Source organism: Geotrypetes seraphini, chromosome 3 (assembly GCF_902459505.1).
Source record: "Geotrypetes seraphini chromosome 3, aGeoSer1.1, whole genome shotgun sequence".
Classification (NCBI taxonomy): Eukaryota; Metazoa; Chordata; class Amphibia; order Gymnophiona; family Dermophiidae; genus Geotrypetes; species Geotrypetes seraphini.
In genome coordinates, this window is record NC_047086.1 from 147,655,954 (window position 1) to 147,668,690 (window position 12,737).

At 48.5% G+C, this 12,737-nt stretch overlaps 1 protein-coding gene across 1 annotated transcript in view; it reads right to left on the minus strand.

Moving 5' to 3' along the window:
• Positions 1-12,737, minus strand: part of HSF2 (heat shock transcription factor 2) — a 75,764-nt gene that overhangs the window by 43,323 nt on the left and 19,704 nt on the right. The window lies entirely within an intron of this gene.

Genomic DNA, 12,737 nt, shown 5'->3' on the forward strand with positions numbered 1-12,737 from the left:
TGGGCATAGCAGGAAGAGATACAAGCCGCCATCCAGTTAGAGAGGGTGCGCTTCGATACAGGTCGTCCCAACTTGTTTGGATCAAAGGAGACGAAAAGTTGAGGAGCAGTTCTGTGTGGCTTTGTGCGATCCAAGTAGAAAGCTAAAGCACGTTTACAGTCCAGAGTGTGCAAAGCAGATTCCCCAGGATGAGAATGAGGCTTTGGAAAGAACACTGGAAGCACGATGGATTGGTTGTTGTGAAATTCAGAGACCACTTTAGGCAAGAATTTTGGATGAGTACGAAGAACCACCTTGTCATGATGGCATACAGTGAACGGTGGATCTGCCACTAGGGCCTGAAGCTCACTGACCCGGCGAGCAGACGTGAGGGCCACCAGAAAAACCACCTTCCAGGTGAGATACTTAAGTGGAGCCTTGTTGAGAGGTTCAAACGGAGGCTTCATGAGATGAGACAGGACAACATTGAAATCCCAAACCACAGGAGGAGGTTTGATAGGAGGGTTGACATGAAAAAGCCCTTTCATAAATTTGGAAACCACAGGATGAGCAGACAAAGGTTTCCCTTGTAGAGGCTGATGGAAAGCCGCAATAGCACTCAGGTGGACCCGTATAGAGGTAGACTTGAGACCAGACTGAGACAGGTGTAGAAGATAGTCCAATACAGAAGAAAGGGAAGCTCGCTGAGGCTCCGTGGCATTGGAAATACACCAGGAAGAGAATCTAGTCCATTTTTGGGAATAGCATTGTCGAGTAGCAGGCTTCCTGGAAGCCTCCAAGACCTCCCTCACTGCTTGAGAAAACTGGTGAGGAGTTATGTTGAAAGGAACCAAGCTGTCAGGTGGAGGGACTGCAGGTTGGGATGAAGTAGTGAACCTTGATGTTGAGTGAGTAGTGAAGGAAACACTGGAAGAAGTACTGGCTCCCTGCTGCTGAGCTGAAGTAGAAGGGAGTACCAAGGTTGTCTGGGCCACCGAGGAGCAATCAGAATCATGGTGACATGGTCTGATCTCAACTTGACCAGAGTCTTTTGAATGAGAGGAAATGGAGGAAACGCATATAGGAAGCGATTCCCCCAATCCAGTAGAAAGGCGTCTGCCTCGAGGCGATGAGGAGTGTAGATCCTGGAGCAAAAATGAGGCAGTTTGAAGTTGTGGGGGGCTGCAAAGAGGTCTATCTGAGGCGTTCCCCATTGAGCAAAGATCTGATGAAGGGGGTCGGAGTGGAGCGTCCATTCGTGAGGCTGGAGAAGACGACTCAATTTGTCTGCCAAGACGTTGTCCTTCCCCTGAATGTAGACAGCTCTGAGGAAGGTGTTGTGGCGGACCGCCCAATCCCAGACTCGAAGAGCTTCCTGGCAAAGAGGGGCCGAGCCCGTGCCCCCTTGTTTGTTGACATAATACATGGCGACCTGATTGTCTGTGCGAATCAGGACCACCATGTCGTGAAGCAGATGCTGAAAAGCTTGGAGAGCATTGAAGATGGCTCTGAGCTCCAGAAGATTGATTTGATGAAGTCGTTCCGCACTTGTCCAGAACCCCTGAGTGCGAAGACCATCCAGATGAGCCCCCCATGCATAGTTCGATGAATCGGTCGTGAGAACTTTCTGGTGGGGAGGAGAGTGAAACAGCAAACCTCTGGATAGATTCGAAGAGGTCATCCACCAGAGAAGAGACTGCCGTAGAGGAGTGACTACAATGTGACGGGACAACGGATCGGACACCTGAGTCCACTGAGATGCCAGGGTCCATTGAGGAATTCTGAGATGAAGTCTGGCAAAAGGTGTCACATGAACTGTAGATGCCATGTGGCCCAAGAGGACCATCATGAGTCTCGCTGAGATGGATTGGCGAGAAGACACCGACTGGCAGAGTAGAAGGAGAGCATCCATGCGTTGAGGAGGAAGGAATGCTCGAAGTTGAATGGTATCCAGGACCGCCCCGATAAAGGGGAGAGACTGGGTGGGCTGAAGATGTGACTTGGGAAAGTTGATCTCGAAGCCCAAGCTTTGCAGGAAACAAATGGTAGTCAAGGTCGCCGAAATGACCCCTGGAGCTGACGGGGCCTTGATGAGCCAGTCGTCGAGGTATGGGAACACCTGAAGACCCATGTTCCGGAGTGCAGCGGCCACCACCACCAGACACTTCGTGAAGACTCTGGGAGACGATGAAAGGCCGAATGGAAGCACTCGATACTGCAGATGCAGATGTCCCACCCGAAATCTGAGGAACTTGCGGGAGGCCGGATGAATCGGGATGTGAGTGTAGGCCTCCTTGAGGTCCAGAGAGCATAACCAATCGTTCTGCTCGAGGAGGGGATAGAGAGAGGCAAGGGTCAGCATACGGAACCGCTCCTTGACCAAAAACTTGTTGAGGACTCGAAGGTCCAAAATGGGCCGCAGATCGCCCGTCTTCTTCGGGACCAGGAAGTACCGGGAGTAAAACCCTCGGTTTTGCTGATCTAACGGGACCGGTTTGACGGCCCGAAGCCGAAGCAAAGCCTGAGCCTCCTGGAGGAGAAGAGCGGTCTGCGTTAAGTTGGAAGGATACTCTCTTGGAGGGTGGTCCGGGGGGACCCGTTGGAAATGAAGAGAGTATCCCTCTCTTACGATGGTAAGAACCCAAAGGTCCGTGGTGATTGTCTCCCATCGATGACAAAAATGATGGAGACGACCCCCTATGGGAAAAACAGGGGAAGACAGAACGAGGTCGGTTATGCTCCCTGGAAGAGAGTCAAAAAGGCTGAGTAGCCTTGGGTGCAGCCGGCATCTGAGGCTTCTGTTGAGTCTTCTGGGGAGGCTGTCTTTTCGCAGGCTGTCTCGCAGGAGGAGTCTGCCTCGGTTGATAACGCCGCTGGTAGATCAGAGGCGGTCTAGAGGGACGAGACTGCTGAGGCTTCGGCTTAGGCCGCAGGATAGACTGGAAGGACTTCTCATGGTCCGAGAGTTTCTTAGTAACAGTCTCGATAGACTCATCGAATAGATCCGCTCCCGCACAAGGCACATTTGCAAGTCTGTCTTGGAGGTTCAGATCCATATCAATGGTACGAAGCCATGCCAGGCGACGCATGGCGACCGAACAGGCCGCAGCACGTGCCGAGAGCTCGAAGGCATCGTAGGAGGATTGCATCAGCTGCAAGCGTAACTGGGACAGGGTCGCCACCACCTCTTCAAACTCGAAACGAGCCTGAGCATCGATGAAAGGGATGAACTTGCGGAGCACCGGCAAGAAGAAATCCAAATATGAAGAGAAGAAAAAGTTGTAATTGAGCACTCGAGTCGCCATCATCGAGTTCTGATAGATACGTCTACCAAACTTATCCATCGTTCTCCCCTCCCTGCCCGGAGGCACGGAAGCGTAGACTTGGGAGGGATGAGAACGCTTGAGGGAGGACTCGACCAGAAGGGACTGATGAGAAAGTTGAGCTCCCTCAAACCCCTTGTGGTGAACGATGCGGTATCGAGCATCCAGCTTACTGGGAACTGCAGGTATGGAATACGGTGTCTCAAAACAACGCATGAAAGTCTGGTCCAGCAGTTTATGCAGAGGAAGCCGAAGCGTCTCCGCCGGAGGATGAGGCAAATGCATGGTGTCCAGATACTCTTTAGAATATCGAGACCCAGTGTCCAAAGTCACATCCAAGTCATCCGCCATCTGTCAGAGAAAGGATGAAAAAGACAGTTGGTCCGCTAAGGCCGGCCGGCGAGACGGACTAGAAGAAGTGGAAGCCTCCGGTTCCAGGGAGAGCTGGGAGCGGCATGGAGAATAGGAGGTAGATGGTTCCTCATACTCTGGTCCCTCAGGCGGGGATAAATCCGACGAAGAGTATGCCAAACGCTGCATCTTCTTTTGCGGAGACACCTCCGAATGACGAGAGGAGTGTCGAGAAGAGTGCCGAGATCGATACCCCTCCCGGTGACGGGACGGGGAACGAGATCTTCTATGCATCGATCGATCCCTCGAAGCCTCGAAGGAATGGATAGGACTAGATGCAGTGGATCGCAGAGGTGGCAAAGATGCGGACTCACGCAGCGCCACCCAGGTCTGGTATGGAGTGCGGAAGAACTCCTCCTGCGATGCAGTATGCCCAGGACTCCGATTATCAGGGGCCGACCTAGTACCCTGTTGTCGTGGAGGCGTGATGGGCTCTAAAGGCGTCATATCAGGAACGGAAGCCCGCCTGGAGGATTCCGCCGCCCTCCGCCGATCCTCCTCGTCGAGCAGGGAGATCGAACGACGAGGGGGAGGGGGAGGGGGCGGACCGCCCCCTGGAACCGGGACCGGAGTGTCACCCTGAATGGTGGCGATAAGCCGGGGTCCCATAGTCTGCATAAGCTCGACAAACTGAGCTTCTAGCAGGGATCGTAGCGAAGCCGATATGGAGGGATCCGCACCGAAAGGGGGTCCTCCTGCACGGTCTTCGCGTTCCTTCGTGGCCAAGTGCTTCTGCTTGCTAGCTTTAGGCACTTTGATGACCACGGGAGGGACAGTGGAAGGCGGTACCTGAACCGAGGAGACGGAGGCAGGCACCGATGCTGAACTCGATGCTGAAGCCGGTGTGAACGATGCCGGCTTCACGATGCTCGATGCAGGAGTCGTCGATGCAGGTTTCGAACGGACCGGCGAAACCTCAACAGAAGTAGAAGCAGACATGTCCTTGGCAGTCTCCATCTTGAACATCGACTCCCAGAGCAAGCAGCGCCGTTTAAACGAGCGCGCAGTGAGCGTGGAACAAGGCCGGCACGATTTCGGAACGTGTTCTGGACCAAGACACTGAAGGCAGCGTCGATGCGGGTCCGTCAACAAAATCGCACGCTGGCACTTGCTGCACTTTTTAAAACCGGTGATTGGCCGGGACATAGGCCGGAAAATCGACGCTGCAAGGTCGAAGGCACTAGGCCGCAGCCACGAGGCCGGCCCGGCCGAACCGCCGGAAAAAATAATTTTAACTTTTTTTTTTTTTTTTTAGAAAATATAAATTAAAATTGAAATAAATTCAAAGAAACAAAAAACGCGGGTTAAAGAAGGCAAAATACTGAAATTCAGTCAGCGCAGAATGAAAAGAAACTTCTCAGCTCCGCGGAAAGAAAAGAACTGAGGAGACACGCCCGGTACATCGGGCGGGAAGGCACTGGCGCATGCGCGGTGTGGGCATCTCGAAACTTCTGAGTTTCTTCAAGCAAGACATGCTTGCAAGATGTCCGTATCGGGGCTCTGTCGGATGACATCACCCACTAGTGAGAATACCTGCCTGCTTGTCCTGGGATAATCCATTTTCTGCCTAGCTTTGGTTTTAGCTGAAAATTACCATGTGCTTCCCCTCCTTCCAGACCCCCCCCCCACTAGGGTCTTCTCCCTTCCACCAGTAAGCCCCTCGGGCCTATCTTACAATCCCTGATGGTTTAGAAGGGTAGCTGAGGCTGGAGCTATGCCCAGGTATTCCTGCTCATTCTGGCTATGCTCGCAAAATGACTGCCACAACTGAACACTCCTCCTACACTCGACTACACCCTCAGGGATTGCTAAGATAGTTCTGGAAAGGGTTACTGTATTTTTTTTTTTTCTGTGCTACAGTTATGATCTTGCACAAAAATGAAAGATAAGGTTTCTTACCTCTGCTAATCTTCTTTCTTGTAAATATCCTCTGGAGTCTACACGATAGGGTAAATCAATCCCTTCCAGCCCTGAACTGTAGGGAACTCAAAACCAAAGTCTGACCCCTCCTCCTGTGGTCATCTCCTGTGACACTCCCCAGGAAGGAAAAATTATGTTCTTACCTGTTAATTTTCTTTCCTTTAGACGCAGCAGATGAATCCAGAGACTAGTGGGATAGCATACATCTACCAGCAGGTGGAGACAGAGAAACTGATTAACAGGTGGTACTCTTGGCTGGCACTCCTCCTGTATCTTCAGTATTGCTCCCTGCCCAAGCATCCGGAACTAGTAATCTGCTTAGCATGTAAAAAACTTCTTTCCCATAATAAAGTCCAAAGGAAGAATACAGAATACAACTACCAACTACAACAAAACCCATGAAACTTACAAAAAATAAAGACATGCAATATGTAGAAAGGGCGGGGTTCTGGATTAATCTAAAGGAAAGAAAATTAACAGGTAAGAACATAATTTTTCTTTCCTTCGCAACAGCAGCAGATGAATCCAGAGACTAGTGGGATGTAGCAAAGCAATCCTTAATCTGGGTGGGAAGCAAACCCTGCCTCTGTAATGACTGAAGTACCCAAAGTAGCTTGTGCAGTCACTGACATTTTCAATCGCACATTTTCAAGCGGCAATGCTTAGAAAATGTGTTCCAAGCAAAAATCTCTGGACTCAATCCAAGAAGTTGGCATTGGTCGAGGTGAATGTGCATGAAGCTCATGCGGAACTGCTCCCCCGCCATACAGAAAGCGGTAGTCAGGGTCCCCTTGAGTCCTCAAGCGACGGGTGCTTAGTACGCTCCCAAAGCTTTGTTGTGTCTCGCAAATAAGACAAAGAGGAAGAATCAAAGTGCTAAGAAGCACAATGAAGAGAAGCACACGCCCCTCCAGTCCTCTTCCCAGAATCTAGGAAGGAATAGGGAGAGCGGCTGAAATGCAATGAAGATATCACCTGAGGAAGAAACAATGGCACTATACTAACCGATACCCCAGAATCTGTAATACATAAAAAAAAGAATCCCTGGAGAAGGCCTACAATGGAGAAATTCTCCTAAATGGAGTCATGGTCACAAAAAACACTGTATGCAATGTCACCTCCTTTACAGTGGCAGTAGACAAAGGCTCAAACGGTATGTTTTGTAAATTCCGTATAACTATCCTAAGTGTCTACTCTAGATAGGGCATCAATACCGATGAACGAATATGCTGTACTTTTATCAGGAACCGAACTACAGCCGACTGATAGCAAGTGAAGAATGAGACACCTGTCTGCATAAAACATGAAAGATTGCCAACCAAAGATGAAGTGAATTAAATGCTAAGCTCTTGGTCACACTCTTGTTGAAAAAAGAAAATACAAGACATAGAAGTCTAGAAGGGCGAAATACCATGAGAAATGCCTAAGACTCAAAATAAACCCTCCAGACGCTAGCAGATATAGACATCTGGTTTGCCTGGAATAAAGTAGAAATAATCCATACGCCTCAGCTGTGACGAAGAGTTAGGCCAGAATACAAAAGTGAGACAAATATTCATGTTGATGAATCCCTGGGTGAGCAAATCCGAAGATACTGAGAACTACAATGGCTCGCCCACCAACAAACCCCTCCGAGCCGCATACCATGGATGGTGCAGCAAAACTGGAGCTACGAAGATCATTATGTCATGAAAGCGAGCCATGAGAAGGAAGTATGCAATCATTGATCAAGGGAAACACTTAAATAAGAGTACCCAGAGGTCAGAAAAGAGCGAACGCAGCTACTCACTCTGACGCCCTCGGATTCCCACTCACTGTGCCTGCTGAAGAAGTGAGAAAGCTTGCATTTCAATATAAGGTGATGAAGTAAAGACCAAGGAGATGTCATCTCTACACAATAAGCTGAAGCTCCTGAGCAGAGTTCGCAATTCCCAGGTCGCAGAAAATTCTTGCTGAGTAAGTATGTGTAAACATTTTAGATTTGTTGGGGTTTTTTTTTTTTTTTAAATTCATCTCACAGTGTGAGTCACTGAAAGAAGAGGAAGATAAGGTACCACCTACCGAAGCAGGACCATTGCTTTGACCGGCAATCAAGGAATTCGCATACTTCTGTGGCAGCTGAAAAAATACCACCGCCATGACACTATCCTTCAGTTCCCTCATTGAAGGACGACCTGAAACTCCTGAAACGCTAGACATAACTCCAGAAGAGCAAGTGACCACCATGGATTCTAGAACCTGTATATAAGCCCATACTCTCGGTCTGAGTGATTGAAGAAAAAAGACAAACCTGAGACTGTAAGTGATCACCCTGCATGTCGAACAACCCCACGAGATGTTCCAATGACTATCACAGAATAAGAGAGTTCTTTGGGAATTCAAAGATTGAAATAGATAAAATCACTTGTTTGTGTCACAGCTAAACTGACCTGTCTGGAAGACACCTGAATTATTTGGATGAGGAAGGATGTACTTGAGTCCCCCTTTTGCGACGAAATGCCACAACCACTATCATCACTTTTGAACCTGTCTTTGGAGCCATGGCTAGGACAAATGGCATCTGCCGAAAGTGATATTGCCTGGCCAAGGGCGTCAAAGCAAAGATATCGCTGATACGGTGACCAAATGGGAATATGTAAGCAATCTTATTTGAGATTGAGCGTTGGAAAGATCTCCCCCAGTTGAACCAGTGTATGCACCTTGAAATATACGGTGCCCCCAGAAAAGAATCTGTAAGAGGAAAAGAGGATTCAAAGTAGCTATCATCCTGAATAATGACCAAAGTCCATTTTTGAGAAGTCCTAAGGAGCTGAAGGAAATGGAAAAATGTCTGTTAGTTCTGGAAGAACTAAAACTAGTGCTCAAGTTCCAAAAGTGTAAACCTGGAAAAACCTAGTCTTGCGATGTAAAAAGGAGCATGTGGAAATTCTGCAAACAGCATTAACTTTATGCATGCCAAGGGAACACAAGACGTATTAGGCATAATCCAGAAGTAGTATTCACCTCCCCATAGAAACGATCTGCACCTTGACGGATAACAGACCATGCTCCCACTCCAAAAGAGAGCTTCAAGGCTGAGTTCAACAGGCATATAGCTTAGGTTACCCTAAGAGTTCGGAAGGAGAGATAAATACCTAGGGGCAATTAGCAGCCTCATAGACCTTTCAACTAGATTGGAGGGCTGTCTAGCACGCACCATGAGTAGATGGCGACCTCTACGCGATAAGCTCTAAAAATCTGCAGACCCTGGAGACACTCTGGCCCACAGGAAGAAGTGAAGTGACATCAGGCCCCAATAGAGTCCCCAAACTCGGAATTCATGAATACTACTGTGAAGAATGTCTACAGCACTGCCAGACACACACAGCACTGTACATAGGAAGAAAGACTAATGAAACTTCCAACACAGCCTCACTCTGCAGGGACCCTGAGTGAGACAAGGAACTACCTGAATGAAACATGGGTACTCTATTGCCACTTACTTCACTCTGCCGTCTGTCTGCCAACCCATTACGTAGAAAAACTGAGCGCAGGCGGCCAAACATAGGGCAGAATCTTTCGTGTAAGTGCCATAAGACAGAATAGGACAGTCCCAAGAAAAATAGCTGCTTCTCTTCAAGTGAAGCCCATGGGATACCCACACACAAACTTGATCACCGCAACAGGGATCAAAGCTATTTAAAAAGGACTGACGTATCTGACCCTGAAAAGGAGAAGCCGCGGTACACGCTGAGAATGTCAGCTGCATAAAATAACTCTCTAAACGCAGCGGGGCAGGAGACCCAAGCGCGTGTCCATTTCGCACCAAAACAGGCCGGCTCCTAGAACAGTGCTGTAAAAAAACAGACCCGGAGCTGATAGCCAAAATATAACCACACAGCCCTGAAAAGGAGAAGCCGTGGTACATGCTGAGAAAGTCAGCCGCATAAAATAACTCTCTGAACGCAACGGTGCAGGAAACCCAAGCGTGTGTCTGTTTCACGCCAAAACATGCCGGCCCCTAGAACAGTGCTGTAAAAAAACAGACCCGGAGCCGAAATATAACTACTCAGCCTTGGCCAACATATGTTAAAATAAACCATGGGGAGGAAAAGTAGGAAAGGTGCTCGGTTCTCAACAGCATTGGAGAAAAAGCACGTGCTTCTTGCGCTCCGTAAAGACCCGGCTTCTGGACAGTCTCTGAAGCACACACCTGGAGCCATCCTCACTTCCCCGAGGCCACAATGGGAGTCGTACAATTATGCACCACCCCACTGGCCATGGCAACACCGAGAAAACTACACCCCAGAAACCTACAAACGCCTAAGCACTATCGCCAGGGAATGAAAAGAAGCTTACACTACTTATGCGCCGGAAGGCACCGGCTCCCGTAATCGAGTGTTTGGCCCTTCACTGAAGCAACCCCGTAGAAAACTAAATGTCCACGGCACAAAACTCAGCGTTTAACAAAATAAAATTTCCATAGTTAAGAACCACTCAACGTCGAACCCGCAGCTCTCGCACAACCACAAAACAGTTCCCACAGTTCAAATACAAGTAGAATTAAACATATACTCACAACCTAGTGAGCCGTAAATGCCGGCTGCTCAGCACTAGAAAAGGCAGAAATGTAACTGTGGAGTCCCTCTTTTTTTTTTATGGAAAGAAGAAAAAATAGGGACTAAGTCAGACCCTCTATCACTGGAGGGAGGGTGAGGCAGGGACCTGGGAGGGCCCAAGTGTAACCTCTAAAGCTGGCACCGTTCAGCCGGACACCCCTGTCTCATTGAAGAGAAAACCTCAATAGGAGAAAATAATGGCCCAGTCACAGCCAGAATCCAGGAGCTAGTTGAATAGCGACCATCACCTGCTGGGAGATAGAGCATACTGAAGATACAGGAGGAGTGCCAGCCAAGAGTACCACCTGTTAATCAGTTTCTCTAGCTTCACCTGCTGGTAGATGTGTGCTATCCCACTAGTCTCTGGATTCATATGCTGCTGTTGCGAAGGAATATCAGTTAGTGCCAAAGCCCGGTAGATCTATAGCAAAAAAAACAGAAAACACTTAGTGCTCCCTTTAGGAATCTGGCCATGTCTGGATGAGACGCTAAAATAGCCCTTTGGTCTCTAGCACAAAAATATGAGCCCCACTACTTGAACTCCAAGGGACATCACCATGAGTCCCTTGTCAAGGCCAGCCTGGAGGAAGGTTCCTACTCTTTGGAACTCTCTGCCACTATACTTAACGTCAGAAAAATCTCTTAAGAACTTTAAGTCACAGTTAAGCCTTCTATTTTATAAAGGCATTTGATGCATCTTCTTTGTAGACCTTGTTATCAACATGGTTATTTTATATTTTTACCCTCTTGTTATTTCCCTTTATATTTGTAAGCCTAATTATGTCTAATATATTTCCTCGAAATAGTCTATTTACCATGTCGGTTTTTATTTATTTTTAAATGATTTCTCCATTTACCCTTGATTTTATCATTTTAAACCATTTTGGTTTAACATTTTCTATTAATTACGGTATATCAAATAAAAATAACTAACTGGAACAGAGAAAGGCAGCTCCTTTTCCTTGATGCACAAGTGCTGAAAAGTTTTCCAAGCCTTAGTATAGGCAGAGACTTGAGCAGAATAGCAATGACTACCTCTGAATATCTCTTGAGTGCCAACGTCTTACATTCAAGAGTCATGCTGCAAAAGCAAAGTGATTTGGATCTTCTATGACCACTGGTCCCTAAAAAAGGAGGTTTGGTTGTACTTGTAGCCTGAGACTGGGACCCATCTGAAGACTAACTAGATCTACATACTACGGTCTGCACAGCCAATCTGGGGCTATGAGAATTACCTTTTCCAGATGGCTTGTGATCCTATGGAGGATCTTCCCTATCACAGATCATGGAGAGGACATGTACAACAGCTTGCTCTGCTACCACAGCTGGACTATAGCGTCTAGACCAGTGGTTCCCAAACCCTGTCCTGGGGGACGCCCAGCCAGTTGGGTTTTCAAGATATCCCTAATGAATATGCATGAGAGAGATTTGCATACCAGTCACTTCCATTATATGTCAGAGAAAGGGCAGGACTGCCGGAAGAGGAAGCAGCGTAGCGCAGGGCTCAGAGAAGGGGCGGGACCTCCGGCAGAGGAAGCAGTGGGCTCACTGGCATCCGGAAACAAGGTAGACAGCTTCTCCATGGGGGAGGGGGGGAGGCTGTGGGGATGCGAGCGGTCTTTCGGGTGGGAGTGCTAGCGGTCCTTCGGGGTGGGAGTGCGAGCGGTCCTTCGGGGTAGGAGTGCGAGCGGTCCTTCTGGATGATGAATCGGGTGTCGGGGAGGGGGGGGCATCAGGCTTTCAGGATGGGGACAGGACTTCAAGGGGGGATAGGACTTCAAGTTGGGACAGGCAGACCTTCAAGGGGGGATAGGACTTCAAGGGGGGATAGGACTTCAAGGGGGGACAGGCAGACCTTCAAGGGGGGACAGGCAGACTTTCAAGGGGGGACAGGCAGACCTTCAAGGGGGAACAGGACTTCAAGGGGGGACAGGCAGACCGAAGGGGGTGAAAAAGCTATAAAATAAACCCACCAGCGTTGTCAATGTGTTGAGAGGAAGAGATGTTCTGGGAAATTCTGCTGAGAAAACTCCGGGTCCATTTCCACCCCCCAGTTACCGTAGTCCACTCCACTGAACTGGTTCACACACTGAGTGGTGGTGTGCCTGCTTAGTTGTTTTGGGATCTCTTCTAGTGGTTTGTCAGTATCTCCTTGTGGTCCAAGGAAGGAAACTTTGTTAACCTTAGCATTGACCTTCAGAATATATTTGTGTGGCATCAGGCTATGTAGTGATCGAAAGAAAAAAACAGACCTTTCCACATTTTTGCACTAGGTATATGGTGCGTGTATGAGGAGATTCACATTTCCTGCACAGCTAAGTCCTTGTGAAGTTACCTTGTTCTTTCTGTATTTGACATCTAGCAAGGTCTCTGTTTGGAAGGAAAGATTTAAGTTATGGTAAAAGCAGATAGCATTGCTGGTTTTAAAAAGGTTTGGACAAATTCCTGGAGGAAAAGTCCATAGTCTGTTATTAAGACATGGGGGAAGCGTCTGCTTGCCCTGGAT